Source organism: Schistocerca serialis, chromosome 11, assembly GCF_023864345.2.
Source record: "Schistocerca serialis cubense isolate TAMUIC-IGC-003099 chromosome 11, iqSchSeri2.2, whole genome shotgun sequence".
NCBI lineage: Eukaryota > Metazoa > Arthropoda > Insecta > Orthoptera > Acrididae > Schistocerca > Schistocerca serialis.
In genome coordinates, this window is record NC_064648.1 from 116,279,746 (window position 1) to 116,296,648 (window position 16,903).

A 16,903-nucleotide genomic window follows, 5' to 3' on the forward strand; every position below is an offset into this window, starting at 1 on the left:
CTGTTAAGTCCCATAGTGCTCAGAGCCATTTGAACCATAGTGGACATCGTCAAGCTAAAACTACAAATCCATAAATTATCGTCAGACTTTAAAAACGTATCTGAAAGTTCTTCGGCCCCACTTCGCAATCGCGATGCGGCAGCCACGAGTGCTGTACTGAAGTACAGGCAATTTCAGATAAGTTTTTACGATCTGACAATAATTTATGGATTTGTAGTTTTAGATTGACGATGTCCACTATGGACAAACGGTAGTTACTTTTATTCTGAAGAAGGTTGGGTTATCACGACTAAAACCCAAGTAAATCTAGGTAAACTTTGCAACTGAGGCTGTCGGTTTTTAAAATTAAAATTAATATTTATACAGTTGCTGACAGGGCCGCGATATGTTGAAAATATTTCAGTTTGGAATTCCTGTGTGATGGTCTGGATAGATGTCTGCCTATTACACACTACGACCCTCTTCAACTGTCGACAGTCTCTGTCAGTCAACAGACGAGGTCGGCCTGTACGCTTTTGTGCTGTACGTGTCCCTTCACTTTTCCACTTCGCTATCACATCGGAAACAGTAGACCTAGGGACGTTTATGAGTATGGAAATCTCGCGTACAGGCGTATGACACAAGTGACACCCAATCACCTGAGCATGTTTGAAGTCCGTGAGTTCCGCGGAGCGCCCCATTCTGCTCTCTCACGATGTCTAATGACTGCTGAGATCGCTGATATGGAGTACCTGGCAGTGGGTGGCAGCACAATGCACTTCGTCGGGTAGGCCGTTCGCCGGGTGCAAGTCTACATCTACATCCATTCTCCAGAAGCCACCTCACGGTGTGTGGCGGAGGGTACCTTGAGTACCTCTATCGGTTTTCCTTACTACTCCAGTCTCGTATTGTTTGTGGAAAGAAAGATTGTCGGTATGCCTCTGTGTCGGCTCTAATCTCTCTGATTTTATCCTCACGGTCTCTTCGCGAGATATACGTAGGAGGGAGCAAGATACCGCTGGACTTCTCGGTGAACGTATGTTCTCGAAACTTCAACAAAAGCCCGTACCGAGCTATGAGCGTCTCTTCTGCAGAGTCTTCCACTGGAGTTTATCTATCATCTCCGTAACGCTTTCGCGATTACTAAATGATCCTGTAAAGAAGCGCGCTGCTCTCCGTTGGATCTTCTCTATCTCTTCTATCAACCCTATCTGGTACGGATCCCACACTGCTGAGCAGTATTCAAGCAGTGGGCGAACAAGCGTACTGTAACCTACTTCCTTTGTTTTCGGATTGCATTTCCTTAGGATTCTCCCAATGAATCTCAGTCTGGCATCTGCTTTACCGACGATCAACTTTATATGATCATTCCATTTTAAATCACTCCTAATGGCTACTCCCATATAATTTATGGAATTTACTGCTTCCAGTTGCTGGCCTGCTGCATTGTAGCTAAATGATAAAGGATCTTTCTTTCTGTGTATTCGCAGCACATTACACTTGTCTACATTGAGATTCAGTTGCCATTGCATGCATCATGCGTCAATTCATTGTAGATCCTCCTACATTTCGTTACAATTTTCCATTGTTACAACCTCTCGATATACCACAGCATCATCCGCAAAAAGCCTCAGTGAACTTCCGATGTTATCCACAAGGTCATTTATTTACAGTCTGGAACCGCGCGTCCGCTACGGTTGCAGGTTCGAATCCTGCCTCGGGCATAGATGTATGTGATGTCCTTAGGTTAGTTCGGTTTAAGTAGTTCTAGGTTCTAGGGGACTGATGACCTCAGCAGTTAAGTCCCATAGTGCTCAGAGCCATTTTTTCATTTCCGTATACTGTGAATAGCAACGGTCCTATGACACTCCCCTGCGGCACACCTGAAATCACTCTTACTTCGGAAGACTTCTCTCCATTGAGAATGACATGCTGCGTTCTGTTATCTAGGAACTCTTCAATCCAATCACACAATTGGTCTGATAGTCCATATGCTCTTACTCTGTTCATTAAACGACTGTGGGGAACTGTATCGAACGCCTTGCGGAAGTCAAGAAACACGGCATCCACCTGGGAACCCGTGTCTATGGCCCTCTGAGTCTCGTGGACGAATAGCGCGAGCTGGGTTTCACACGATCGTCTTTTTCGAAACCCATGCTGATTCCTACAGAGTAGTCTGTCGATTTGACGCACTTCGGCGACTTGCGCGCCGATGGCAATGAAATGATGTTCATTATGACAACACAGCACCCAGTCCCTGAGCGGAGATAATCTCCGATCCAGCCGGGAATCGAACCCGGGCCCTTAGGATTGACATTCTGTCGCGCTGACCACTCAGCTACCGGGGGCGGACAGATGGTCTGTTATGAGGCTGCGGTACTTGTGCGCAATCGGTGTTCCATCTATGGGACGCGGGCCTATGAACTGATGGTCCACTGTCCCACATCACACGTTTGCACTGCAAAGACGCTGACGTTCCACGTGACGAACAGACTGGGGATGTCTGACATACCAACAGTACCTCTTTTGGCGGTCTGCGTACCCATGATCGGTGAATGTGGGTTCATCACTAAACAAGATGCTTGGTAGATCTGTCCACTGTGCCAACTTATAACTAAATCTGAGGGGGGGGGGGGGGGGTGCGATGGGGAGGTTCTCTTGTGAAACATACTGTCTTAATGCCCATGTACAGAGCTTAACGCTAGTCTGATGATCTTCTCCATGCAGCGTTTCACGGAGAGGTGGAATCTACGAGAATAATCCCAAAAGGAAGGTCTCCTATTTTTTTATGAGTACACTACTGGCCATTAAAATTGCTACACCAAGAAAGAAATGCAGATGATAAACTGGTATTCATTGGACAAATATATTATACTAGAACTGCATGTGTTTACATTTTCACGCAATTTGGGTGCATAGATCCTGAGAAATCAGTACCCAGAACAACCACCTATGGCCGTAATAACGGCCTTGATACGGCTCGGCATTGAGTCAAACAGAGCTTGGATGGCGTGTACAGGTACAGCTGCCCATGCGGCTTCAACACGATACGACAGTTCATCAGGAGTAGTGACTGGCATATTGTGACGAGCCAGTTGCTCGGTCACCATTGACCAGACGTTTTCAATTGGCGAGAGATCTGGAGAATGTGCTGGCCAGGGCAGCAGTCGAACATTTTCTGTATGCAGAAAGCCAATGTTGACTGGTATACTCTCTTTCAAATTCTGAAGGTGGCAGGGGTAAAATACAGGGAGTGAAAGGCTATTTACAGTTTGTACAGATACCAGATAGCAATTGTAAGAGTCGAGGGACATGAAAGGGAAGCAGTGGTTGGGAAGGGACTCAGACAGGGTTGTAGCCTATCCTCGATACTACGCAATCTTGAAAGGAGGATATAAGATGAACATTAATAAAAGCAAAACGAGGATAAGCGAATGCAGTCGAATTAAGTCGGGTGATGCTGAGGGAATTAGATTAGGAAATGAGACACTTAGAGTAGTAAAGAAGTTTTTCTATTTGGGGAGCAAAATAACTGATGATGATCGAAGTAGAGAGGATATAAAATGTTGACTGGCAATAGCAAGTAAAGCGTTTTTGAAGAAGAAAAAGTTGTTAACATCGAGTATAGATTTAAGTGTCAGGAAGTCGTTTCTGAAAGTATTTGTATGGACTGTAGACATGTATGGAAGTGAAACGTGGACGATAAATAGTTTGGACAAGAAGAGAATAGAAGTTTTCGGAATGTGGTGCTACAGAAAATGCTGAAGATTAGATGGGTAGATCGCATAACTAATGAAGAGGTATTGAATAGAATTGGGAAGAAGAGGTGTTTGTGGCACAACTTGACTAGAAGAAGGGATCGGTTGGTAGAACATGTTCTGAGGCATCAACGGATCACTAATTTAGTATTGGAGGGCAGCGTGGAGGGTAAAAATCGTAGAGGGAGACCAAGAGATGAATACACTAAGCAGTTTCAGAAGGATGTAGGTTGCAGTAGATACTGGGAGATGAAGAAGCTTGCACAGGATAGAGTAGCATGGAGAGCTGCATCAAACCAGTCTCAGGACTCAAGACCACAACAACAACAGGTGACTTGTGTGTGCAGAAGTGGTGCCAACTCCCTACAGCGAACTACCAAAGACTCATTGCTTCCATGCCACTCAGGTCGCTGCTGTTATCCGCACCGAAGGCGGACATGCCGGCTGGACCATATGTGGTCACAATGTTCTGTCATTGTAGAGAGCCGGCCCTAGGACCGTCTGCACGCGTCAGCCGAATAGCACCGAGCGAGGCAGGAACGGCTACTTATCAGGTTTTGCGCCACGGCCGTAATTATCTGACATCGCAATAGCAGTTGCTTTCCTAAAGACGTGTGCCCACTACCGTTTTCATTTTACAATGTACCAGCGTTTTATCTGCTGCTGATAAGCGGCGAATCGTACAGCCTGAAGATTTCGAGAACGCTATCTGGATAATTCCCGTAGAAAAATGCTCGTCTTTATCTACAGCTATTAGCGAGCGACTGTGTTCTAAACAGCGACGCACTATAATTAAGTCTAAAGGTTGGCAATCCACACGACGCCCTTTCTTGATGAGAGTGGAGTTCTGTGAAACGGACGTACCTGGTCGGACACTGTACTGTTTATGCCTGTACGAGGTGCATTCAAGTTCTAAGGCCTCCGATTTTTTTTTCTAATTAACTACTCACCCGAAATCGATGAAACTGGCGTTACTTTTCTCGACGTAATCGCCCTGCAGACGTACACGTTTTTCACAACGCTGACGCCACGATTCCATGGCAGCGGCGAAGGCTTCTTTAGGAGTCTGTTTTGACCACTGGAAAATCGCTGAGGCAATAGCAGCACGGCTGGTGAATGTGCGGCCACGGAGAGTGTCTTTCATTGTTGGAAAAAGCCAAAAGTCACTAGGAGCCAGGTCAGGTGAGTAGGAAGCATGAGGAATCACTTCAAAGTTGTTATCACAAAGAAACTTGCGTAATATTAGCTCGATGTGCGGGTGCGTTGTCTCGGTGAAACAGCACACGCGCAGCCCTTCCCGGACGTTTTTGTTGCAGTGCAGGAAGGAATTTGTTCTTCAAAACATTTTCGTAGGATGCACCTTTTGCCTTAGTGCCCTTTGGAACGCAATGGGTAAGGATTACGCCCTCACTGTCCCAGAACATGGACACCATCATTTTTTCAGCACTGGTGGTTACCCGTAATTTTTTTGGTGGCGGTGAATCTGTGTGCTTCCATTGAGCTGACTGGCGCTTTGTTTCTGGATTGAAAAATGGCATCCACGTCTCATCCATTGTCACAACCGACGATTAAGAAAGTCCCATTCGTGCTGTCGTTGCGCGTCAACATTGCTCGGCAACGTGCCACACGGGCAGCCGTGTGGTCGTCCGTCAGCATTCGTGGCACCCACCTGGATGTCACTTTTCGCATTTTCAGGTTGTCGTGCAGGATTTCGTGCACAGAGCCCACAGAAATGCCAACCCTGGAGGCGATCTGTTCAACAGTCATTCGGCGATCCCCCAAAACAATTCTCTCCACTTTCTCGATCGTGTCGTCAGACCGGCTTGTGCGAGCCCGAGGTTGTTTCGGTTTGTTGTCACACGATATTCTGCCTTCATTAGACTGTCGCGCCCACGAACACACTTCCGACACATCCGTAACTCCACCACCACATGTCTCCTTCAACTGTCGATGAATTTCAATTGGTTTCACACCACGCAAATTCAGAAAACGGATGATTGCACGCTGTTCAAGTAAGGAAAACGTCGCCATTTTAAGTATTTAAAACAGTTCTCATTCTCACCGCTGGCGGTAAAATTCCATCTGCCGTACAGTGCTGCCATCTCTGGGACGTATTGACAATGAATGCGGCCTCATTTTAAAACAATGCACATGTTTCTATCTCTTTCCAGTCCGGAGAAAAAAAATCGGAGGCCTTAGAACTTGAATGCACCTCGTACATTGCAGCTGCTGGACTCAGGGTGTATACGACCCGGGAGATCGGGGAACTTTTTCATCCAGGAGAAAACCGGGAAAAATCCGGGAATATTTTAGAATTCCGGGAGTTTTTCATTGTTTTCAGTTAAATTTTTGTAATTTTGACTGGTAAGAACCGATTCTCTAACAAAGAATATTACTGTATGCCGCTACTGCAGAATAATACTTCAGCAATAAAACATGAATGAGTGAAAAAACGAAAATAAAATTTAAACTGCAAAGTAAATGTGCCATATACATCAACAAAACAAAGTGCTCATACAAGGGTCTGCCAACAGCAAAATTTGTCAAAGGCTTTAGGAAGAATATGCAATGATTCGTAACAACAAATTGTCTCCAGTGAGCGTGACGTCACAACTTTTTACATTACATTCGTTTTAGCAGTTACAAGCGGAATCTCGCGCATGCGCAGTTGAGTAGTACCTTGTCCCGCTTCTGGCTACAGAAATGTGGCTGTTGGCTGTGTAAGCAGCCGCAGGTTCGAATGTCTTGTTTCTTTTATGACCTGATGTAAGATCTTTTAATGTTCTACACTTACGAACATAAGTCTCGCTACGACATCGTAGCTGCGCATGCGCGGTGACGCCTGTAATCTGGCGCTCTCTGCCAACTGCAGAAACGAACCTATTTCTAACAGGTCGCAGGAAAATATTGCGAATGGTTATTTGAAAAGCGTTACTTTCAAAGTAAGTTTCCTTTTGCGCAAGTTGAACTATGTGCTAGAATGTACGATGAATTTCGTAAATCAAACAGCCTTTGACTCTCATTTAAAAATAAACTCTTCGATGACGAGCCATTTAGACGAATTTCGAGCCCAGAAGAACAGACATTTATATCGTTATTAAAAATTTTAAGGCACATTTGTGTGATATATCTTAAATTGTAATACGCATAAAAGACCAACATTATATGTGAAAGCTTAGCTTCTCTTCCAGCGTATTAATCTTATAGACCAATATTATAAGTGAAACGTTTACTTTTCTTGTAGCAACGCTATGTATATTAATTTAAACCATTAACTTTTTCTGTTCGTGTGTTTGCGCTGCTTAACAGTGATGTTGCTATTGGCTGACTTCATCACGTGTCATAAGCTCTGAATACCTGGTATCATTGGCTGGTGAAAATCACGTGACTTGAGCTGTGACTGGCTTACAAAAGCACATCGCAATCTCGATTTCAATGCTTCGGAAAGTAACATGCACTGTTTGGTGGAATTCGAATTTATACTTTCGTAATACGAAAATATAAAGCGTACATGTTACTGCACATCGAAGATCTTTCCAAAACGTTTTTTTGCCCCCTGTGTTTTGTTTTCCAAAGCGCCTGGAAATTCTACGCCCGTGTATAAAACCATAACCATTCAAAGGATGGATAAGTTATACAGTTCCGAGAGAAAATGTACCGTCAGTTAACAGGGAAAAACTATGTTTTCACCCGGGAGAAAATGTATTTTTAACTGGGAAATCCAGGAGAAATCCGGGAATTTTTGTTTGTTTGTCCGCGTATACACCCTGGGACTGCTAGGCAAACATATTCTGTAAATAGCTCGCGATAGTGTCGATGTCGGCTCAGGGTGAGGTGTTGAACTTGGCGACGTGTCCAGGAATCTGCTGCATCGACGATGTCGTCCCAGAAGAGGTAGTTGACAGCCATGCCACTGATCCATGTATACCGTGCCACTTTTGACGGTGGAAAATAAGTTGCCCCAGCATATAATAGCATGGTTCAAAAATGGCTCTCAACACTAGGGGACTTAACATCTGAAGTCATGAGTCCTCTAGACTTAGAACTACTTAAACCTAAGGACATCGCACACATCCATGCCCGAGGCAGGATTCAAACCTGGGACGCCGGCCGGTGTGGCCGAGCGGTTCTCGGCGCTACAGTCTGGAACCGCGCGACCGCTGCGGTCGCAGGTTCGAATCCTGCCTCGAGCATGGATATGTGTGATGTCCTTAGGTTAGTTAGGTTAAAGTTGTTCTAAGTTCTACGGGACTGATGACCTCTGAAGTTAAGTCCCATAGTGCTCAGAGCCATTTGAACCTGGGACCGTAGCAGCAGCGCGGTTCCGGACTGAAACGCCTAGAACTGCTCGGCCACAGTGCCCGGCTAATAGCATGGTAGGAGAGATGTGGTGTGGGGGTACTCGGAGGTAGAAAGCCGCACAAATGTCCAAACTTAAGTTGCTGTCCTAAGGGTGTAAAACGGTCATTCCACTTGACGGTGAGCTCACTAGGGCGATGCAGTGCAGTTTTTGTCAAATAGTGTATTTGTCGTTGACGAGACGGTACCACGTCGCGATGGTGTCAGTGGTGTATGATGATTGATGGAGCGTTTTCCAAACTGTACCCCTTTCAATATGGGGTGAGGTGCGTCGACGGCGGACGTCTCGAAGTAACTGCGAACTTGGTGTCAACATTCCAGTAAAACTAATATCCTGGCTTTCTCACAACCCGTGCACAGTGTAGGTGTGGAGTGCCATGGTCCTAGCTCTCACGTTAACAATACTGAGGGCACCTCGCGCTTCGGTAATGTGAGGGCATCATGCTACACTTACAGTGAAGAGCCAAAGAAACTGGTACACCTGCCTACTATCGTGTAGGGCCCCCGCGAGCAGGCAGAAGTGCCGCAACTCGACGTGGCATGGACTGGACTAATGTCTGAAGAAGTGCTGGAGGGAGCAGACACCGCGAATCCTGCAGGGCTCTCCACAAATCTACATCTACATCCATACTCCGCAAGCCACCTGACGGTGTGTGGCGGAGGGTACCTTGAGTACCTCTATCGGTTCTTCTATTCCAGTCTCGTGTTGTTCGTGGAAAGAAGGATTGCCGGTTTGGCTCTGGTGGGCTCTAATCTCTCTGATTTTATCCTCACGGTCTCTTCGCGAGATATACGCAGGAGGGAGCAATATACTGCTCGACTCTTCGGTGAAGGTATGTTCTCGAAACTTTGACAAAAGCCCGTACCGAGCTAGTGAGCGTCTCTCCTGCAGAGTCTTCCACTGGAGTCTATCTATCATCTCCGTAACGCTTTCGCGATTACTAAATGATCCTGTAACGAAGCGCGCTGCTCTCCGTTGGGTCTTCTCTCTCTCTCTTCTATCAACCCTAACTGGTACGGATCCCACACCGGTGAGCAGAATTCGAGCAGTGGGCGAACAAGTGTACTGTGACCTACTTCCTTTGTTTTCGGATTGCATTTCCGTAGGATTCTTCCAATGAATCTCAGTCTGGCATCTGCTTTCGCGACGATCAACTTTTTATGATCATTCCATTTTAAATCACTCCTAATGCCTACCCCCAGATAATTTATGGAATTAACTGCTTCCAGTTGCTGACCTGTTATTTTGTAGCTAAATGATAGGGGATCTTTCTTTCTATGTATTCGCAACACATTACACTTGTCTACATTGAGATTCAATTGCCATTCCCTGCACAATGCGTCAATTCGCTGCAGATCCTTCTGCATTTCAGTACAATTTTCCATTGTTACAACCTCTCGATATACCACAGCATCATCCGCAAAAAGCCTCAGTGAACTTCCGATGTCATCCACAAGGTCATTTATGTATATTGTGAATCTGTAGGAGTACGAAGCGGTCAAGATTTCTTCTCAACAGGACGTTGCAAGACAATCCAGATATGCTCAATAATGTTTATGTTGGGGAGTTTGGTGGCCATCTGAAGCGTTTAAACTGAGAAGAGTGTTCTCAGAACCACTCGGTAGTAATTCTGGACGTTTGTGATGTCGAATTGTCCTGCTGGAATTTCGAAAGTCCGTCAGAATGGATGTAGGTGATCAGACAGGATGCTTACGTACGTGTCACCTGTCAGAATCGTATGTAGATGTATCAGGGCTCCCGTATCACTCCAACTACACACGTCCCACGTCACCGTTACAGAGCCTCCACCAGCTTCAACAGTCCCCTGCTGACATGCGGGGTCTGTCAACTCATGAGGTCTTCTCGATACCCATACACGTCCGTCCGCTCGATATAGTTTGAAACGTCACTCGTCCGACCAGCCAACATGTTTCCAGTCGTCAACAGTCCAATGTCGGCATTGAAAGGCTCAGGCGAACTGGTTGTTTTGGGGAAGGAGACCAGACAGCGTTGTCATCGGTCTCATCAGATTAGGGAAGGATGGGGAAGGAAGTCGACCGTGCCCTTTGGAAGGAACCATCCCGGCATTTGCCTGGAGCGATTTAGGGAAATCACGGAAAACCTAAATCAGGATGGCCGGACTGAACCGTCGTCCTCCCGAATGCGAGTCCAGTGTCTAACCACTGCGTCACCTCGCTCGGTTTACAATATCCGTGCAGTATTGGGGATGTATGCAATATCTATTGTACCTTTTTTAGTGTCTCTTGTTCGGCTACATTCTCGGGCAATATTGACAGCTATAGGTAATATCTATTAGCCGCGTACCTCGCGCAAATATCCTCTGGCAGTGTTGCTAATAAGTAGCTCCAATTTATAGCCCTTCAATATTGCCCGGCAATATTGACTGCAATATGTAGTACCTATTGCCAGTGTACCTCGCGCAAACAGTCGCAGGCGGTGTTGCCGAACAAACGGCTCCAGTACGTATAACGTCAGTGTCACCTAGCTACGTTCCCGGGCAGTATTGGGCGCTGTATGCAATATCTGTTGACTGTGTACCTTTTTATAGAGTCTGTTACTCGGCTATATTGTCGGGCAACTTCAATTGGCCGTGTAACTCGCGCAAATAGCCTCTAGCAGTGTTACCGAACAAGTAGATCTAATTCGTAGCACTTCATATTCCCCGGCAATATTGACGGCAATATGTAGTACCTATTGGCCGTTTACCCCGCGCAAACAGTCGCTGGCGGTGTTGCCGAACAAGTGGATCCAGTACGTATAACGTCAGTGTTACGTCGCTACGTTGCCGGGCAGTATTGGGGGCCGTATGCAGTATCTGTTGGCTGTGTACCTTTTTATAGTGCGTGTAGCTCGGCTACATTGTCGGGCAATATTGACAGCAATATGAAACTTCTATTGGCCGTGTAGCTCGCGCAAATAGCCTCTGGCAGTGTTGCCAAACAAGTATAGCCGATTCGTAGAGCTTCAATATTGCCCGGCAATATTGACGGCAATTTGTAGTGCCTATTTGCCGTGTACCTCGCGCAAACAGTCACTGGCGGTGTTGCCGGACAAGTGGCTCCAGTACACATAACGTCACTGTCAGCCGTCTACGTTGCCGGGCAGTATTGGGGATGTATGCTATATCTATTGGCTGTGTTCACTTGTATAGTGTCTGTTGCTCGGCTACATTGTCAGGCAATATTGACAGCAATATGAAACTTGTATTGGCCGTGCACCTCGAGCAAATCGCATCTGGCATTGTTTCCGAACAAGTAGATCCGATTATTAGCTCTTCAATATTGCCCGGCAATATTGACGGTAACATGCAATACCTACTGATCATGTACATCGCGCAGACAGTCGCTGGCGGTATTGCCGAACAAGTGGCTCTAATACGTATAGCGTCAGTGTCAGCCGGCTACGTATACGGGCAGTTGGGTTGGGTCATTTGGGGAAGGAGGCCAGACAGCGAGGTCATCGGTCTCATCGGATTGGAGGAGGACGGGGAAGGAAGTCGGCCGTGCCCTATGAAAGGAACCATCCCGGCATTTGCCTGGAGCGATTTAGGGAAATCACGGAAAACCTAAATCAGGAGGGCCGGACGCGGGATTGGGATTGGACCGTCGTGCTCGCGAGTGCGAGTCCAGTGTCTAAGCACTGCGCCACCTCGCTCGGTATCTCAGGCGAATTGTAGGGCTTCGTGTCATGTAGTCATCAATGGTACACATGTGCGTCTTCGGCTCTGAAAGGCCATACCGATGATGTTTCTTTGAATGGTTCGCACGCTGACACTTGTTGATGGTCCGGCATTGAAATCTGCAGCAAGAAAATGGCTCTGAGCACTATGGGACTTAACATCTGAGGTCATCAGTCCTCTAGAACTTAGAACTTCTTAAACCTAACTAACCTAAGGACATCACACACATCCATGCCCGAAGCAGGATTCGTACCTGCGACCGTAGCGGTCGCGCGGTTCCGGACTGAAGCGCCTAGAACCACTCGGCCACTCCGGCGGGCTAAATCTGCAGCAATTTGAGGAAGGGTTGCACTTCCGTCACGTCGAACGATTCTCTTCAGTCGTCGTTAGAGCTATTTTGCATGGTATTTTTCCGGCCGCAGCGATGTCCGAGATTTGATGTTATACCGGAATCCTGATATATACGGCACACTCGGAGATGCTGTGTCCCACCGCTTGTGCGCCGACTTTAACACCATGTTGAGACTCACTTGCATCTTGATAACTTGCCTTCGAGCAGCAGTAACCGATCTAAGTACTGCACCAGACACTTGTCTTATACAGGGTGTTACAAAAAGGTACGGCCAAACATTCAGGAAACATTCCTCACACACAAATAAAGAAAACATGTTATGTGGACATGTGTCCGGAAACGCTTAATTTCCATGTTAGAGCTCATTTTATTTTCGTCAGTATGTACTGTACTTCCTCGATTTACCGCCAGTTGGCCCAATTGAAGGAAGGTAATGTTGACTTCGGTGCTTGTGTTGACATGCGACTCATTGCTCTACAGTATTAGCATCAAGCACATCAGTACGTAGCATCAACAGGTTAGTGTTCATCACGAACGTGGTTTTGCAGTCAGTGCAACGTTTACAAATGTGGAGTTCGCAGATGCCCATTTGATGTATGGATTAGCACGGAGCAATAGCCGTGGCGCGGTAAGTTTTTATCGAGACAGATTTCCAGAACGAAGGTGTACAGACAGGAAGACGTTCGAAGCAATTGATCGGCGTCTTAGGGTGCACGGAACATTCCAGTCTATGACTCGCGACTGCGGAAGACCTAGAACGACGAGGACACCTGCAGTGGACGAGGCAGTTCTTCCTGCAGTTGACGATAACCCTAATGTCAGCGTCAGAGAAGTTGCTGCTGTACAAGGTAACGTTGACCACGTCACTGTATGGAGAGTGCTACGGGAGAACCAGTTGTTTTCGTACCGTGTACAGCGTGTGCAGGCACTATCAGCAGCTGATTGGCCTCCACGGGTACACTTCTGCGAATGGTTCATCTGACAACGTGTCAATCCTCATTTCAGTGCAAATGTTCTCTTTACGGATGAGGCTTCATTCCAACGTGATCAAATTGTAAATTTTCACAGTCAACATGTGTGGGCTGACGAGAATCCGCACGCAGTTGTGCAATCACGTCATCAACACAGATTTTCTGTGAATGTTTGGGCAGGCATTATCGGTAATGTCTCGATTGGACCCCATCTTCTTCCACCTACGCTCAATGGAGCACGTTATCACGATTTCATACGGGATCCTCTACCTGTGCTGCTAGAACGTGTGCCTTTACAAGTATGACACAACATGTGGTTCATGCACGATGGAGCTCCTGCACATTTCAGTCGAAGTGTTCGTACGCTTCTCAACAACAGATTCGGTGACCGATGGATTGGTTGAGGCGGACCAATTCCGTGGCCTCCACGCTCTCCTGACCTCAACCCTGTTGACTTTCATTTATGGGGCCATTTGAAAGCTCTTGTCTACGCAACCCCGGTACCAAATGTAGAGCCTCTTCGTGCTCGTATTGTGGACGGCTGTGATACAATACGCCATTCTCCAGGGCTGCATCAGCGCATCAGGCATTCCATGCGACGGAGGGTGGATGCATGTATCCTCGCTATCGGAGGACATTTTGAACATTTCCTGTAACAAAGTATTTGAAGTCACGCTGGTACGTTCTGTTGCTGTGTGTTTCCATTCCATGATTAATGTGATTTGAAGAGCAGTAATAAAATGAGCTCTAACATGGAAAGTAAGCGTTTCCGGACACATGTCCACATAACATATTTTCTTTCTTTGTGTGTGAGGAATGTTTCCTGAAAGTTTGGCCGTACCTTTTTGTAACACCCTGTATAAGTGTCGCCGACCGCAGCGCCGTATTCTGCCTGTTTACATATCTCCGTACCTCAATATTCATGCCTATACCAGTTTCTTTGGGGCTTCTGTGTAAAATGCCTTTAGGATAATTACATCAGTTATGGGTCGTCTCTCTATGAGATCAATTATTATTGCGCCCATTATACTATCCGATCAAAAGTATACGGACACCTGGCTGAAAATGACATGGGTTCGTTGCCCCTCCCTCCCACATCCGTAATGCTGCAATTCAGTATGATGTTGCCCCTTGATAACAGCTTCCACCTTCGCAGGCATACGTTCAGTCAGGTACTAAAAGGTTTCTTGGGGAATGGCAGCCCATTCTTCACGGAGTGCTGCACTGAGGAGAGGTATCGATATCGATCGGTGAGGCCTGGCACGAAGTGGGCGTTCTATAGGACTCAGGTCAGGGCCCTGTGCAGGCCAGTCCATTACAGGGATGTAATTGTCGTGTAACCACTCCGCCACAGGCCGTGCATTGTGAACAGGTGCTGGATCGTGATGAAAGATGCAATCGCCATCCCAGAATTTCAACAGTGGCAAGAATGAAGCCGCTTAAAACATCATTGTAGGCCTATGCTGTGATAGTACCACGCAAAACAAGGGGTGCAAGGCCCCTCCACGAAAAACACGACCATACCACAACACCACCACCTTCGAATTTTACTGTTGGCACTACACACGCTGCCAGATGACGTTAACCGGGCATTCTCCATAACCACACCCTGCCATTGGATCGCCACATTGTATATCGTGATTCGTCACTCCATTCAACGTTTTTCCACTGTTCAATCGTCCGATGTTTACGCTCCTTACATCGAGCGTGGCGTCGTTTGGCATTTACCGGCGTGATGTGTGGCTTATGAGCAGCCGCTCGACCATGAAATCCAAGTTTTCTCACCTCCCCTCCTAACTGTCATAGTCCTTGCAGTGAATCCTGATGAAGTTTGGAATTCCTGTGTGACGGTCTGGATAGATGTCTGCCTATTACACATTACGACCCTCTTCAACTGCCGGCGGTCTCTGTCGGTCAACAGACGAGGTCGGCCTGTACGCTTTTGTGCTGTACGTGTCCCTTCACGTTTCCACTTCACTGTCACATCGGAAACAGTGGACCTAGAGATGTTTAGGAGTGTGGAAATCTCGCGTACAGACGTATAACACAAGTGACATCCAATCACCTGACCACATTTGAAGTCCACGAGTTTCGCGGAGCGCCCTATTCTGCTCTCTCACGATGTCTAATGACTATGTCGCTGGCAGTAGATGGCAGCACAATGCACCTAATGTGAAAAAAGTATGTGTTTGGGTGTGTCCGGATACTGTTGATGACATAGTGCGCGTAGGTTCAAAAATGGTTCAAATGGCTCTGAGCACTATGGGACTCAACTTCTGAGGTCATTAGTCCCCTAGAACTCAGAACTACTAAAACGTAACTAACCTAAGGACATCACACACATCCATGCCCGAGGCAGGATTCGAACCTGCGACCGTAGCGGCCTCGCGGTTCCAGACTGCAGCGTAACAGTCTGGAGAGAAGGGATGACACACAAATTACTAAAAACAATCCCATACCGAACAACTGTAGCTCTCATCAATACCATGATAAATAATAGACATTTCCGCGTTTAGTTGGGAGAAAATGTGAGCGAGGAGGGGTAATTAAGTAATGGTGTGCCACAGGGTTCCGTCTTAGCCCTCCTATTATTCAGCCAATATACCTCAGACCTCTCCTATAACAGGTCAACAAAATTCTGGTACACGGACGATATTGCTCTCGCATGCAGAACCGAAGATCTCGGAGAAGCGAAGACAATTGTCACAGAAGACCTAGCTGTTATGAGCTCGTATTTTAGAAAGTGGCGACTTAAAACCAATAGAAGCAAAACTGAACTGTGTCAATTCCATCTGAACATGCTAACGCTTACGCTGCGGTTGTGCTGTTATGATGTGCTGGAACGGAATCGTGATGACTCAAGCCATCGGCACACGGACCGTGCTGTCGAACGTTAACGCTGAGCGTGCCAAGTTCAACGTGATGCTGAACGCTCAGGAACGATGCGACTTGTGCACACGGTACGTGGGCCCCAACGTGGTATACGCGAACGCAGCGCACTCCAGCGGCAGTTGAGGGATGTTTCTAGTTCGTAAATCACACTGTTTAGTCAACAGGCGCGCGCAAAATTCCCACGTTAGCTCTATTGAAACGTACATTTCCTCCATCGTCCACGAAAAGAAAAGTACCATGTCCAATCAATGAGGACACAGGCTTATAAAAGTTCCATTACAAACAGTGCGGTACAAATTTGGAATACTTCTCCGCATAAGATAAACATTATTTCATCATTCCCACATTTTAGTAAAACCCCAAGGTCAGTCTTAATCACTGTTCCGACCCAGTAGCAGAATCTTTGCAACATGTGAATTACGAAGCGTAAAAGAAAAAGGTGCAAAATCTCTTTATACAAGTAGTGCAAACTTATATTGAACTGCCGGCCGGTGTGGCCGTGCGGTTCTAGGCGCTTCAGTCTGAAACCGCGTGACCGCTACAGTCGCCGGTTCGAATCCTGCCTCGGGCATGGATGTGTGTGATGTCCTTAGGTTAGTTAGGTTTAATTAGTTCTAAGTTCTAGGCGACTGATGACCTCAGAAGCTAAGTCGCATAGTGCTCAGAGCCATTTGAACCATATATTGAACTAGTAACAAAGTATCAGAACCTAAAAGAAATGCGAATGCTAGGAAATAAAATTTAGGGTGTCAAGACGCGAACGTACACCCCTACAAACAACTCAACAAAAGCCAGTGACGGAACTTTTTCAGTTTATTCGTTGTTGATCGTTGTGTTTGGTCGTTGCGGACGTCACATGACATCCGGTAAAGTTCATTTGTTGATCCTTTT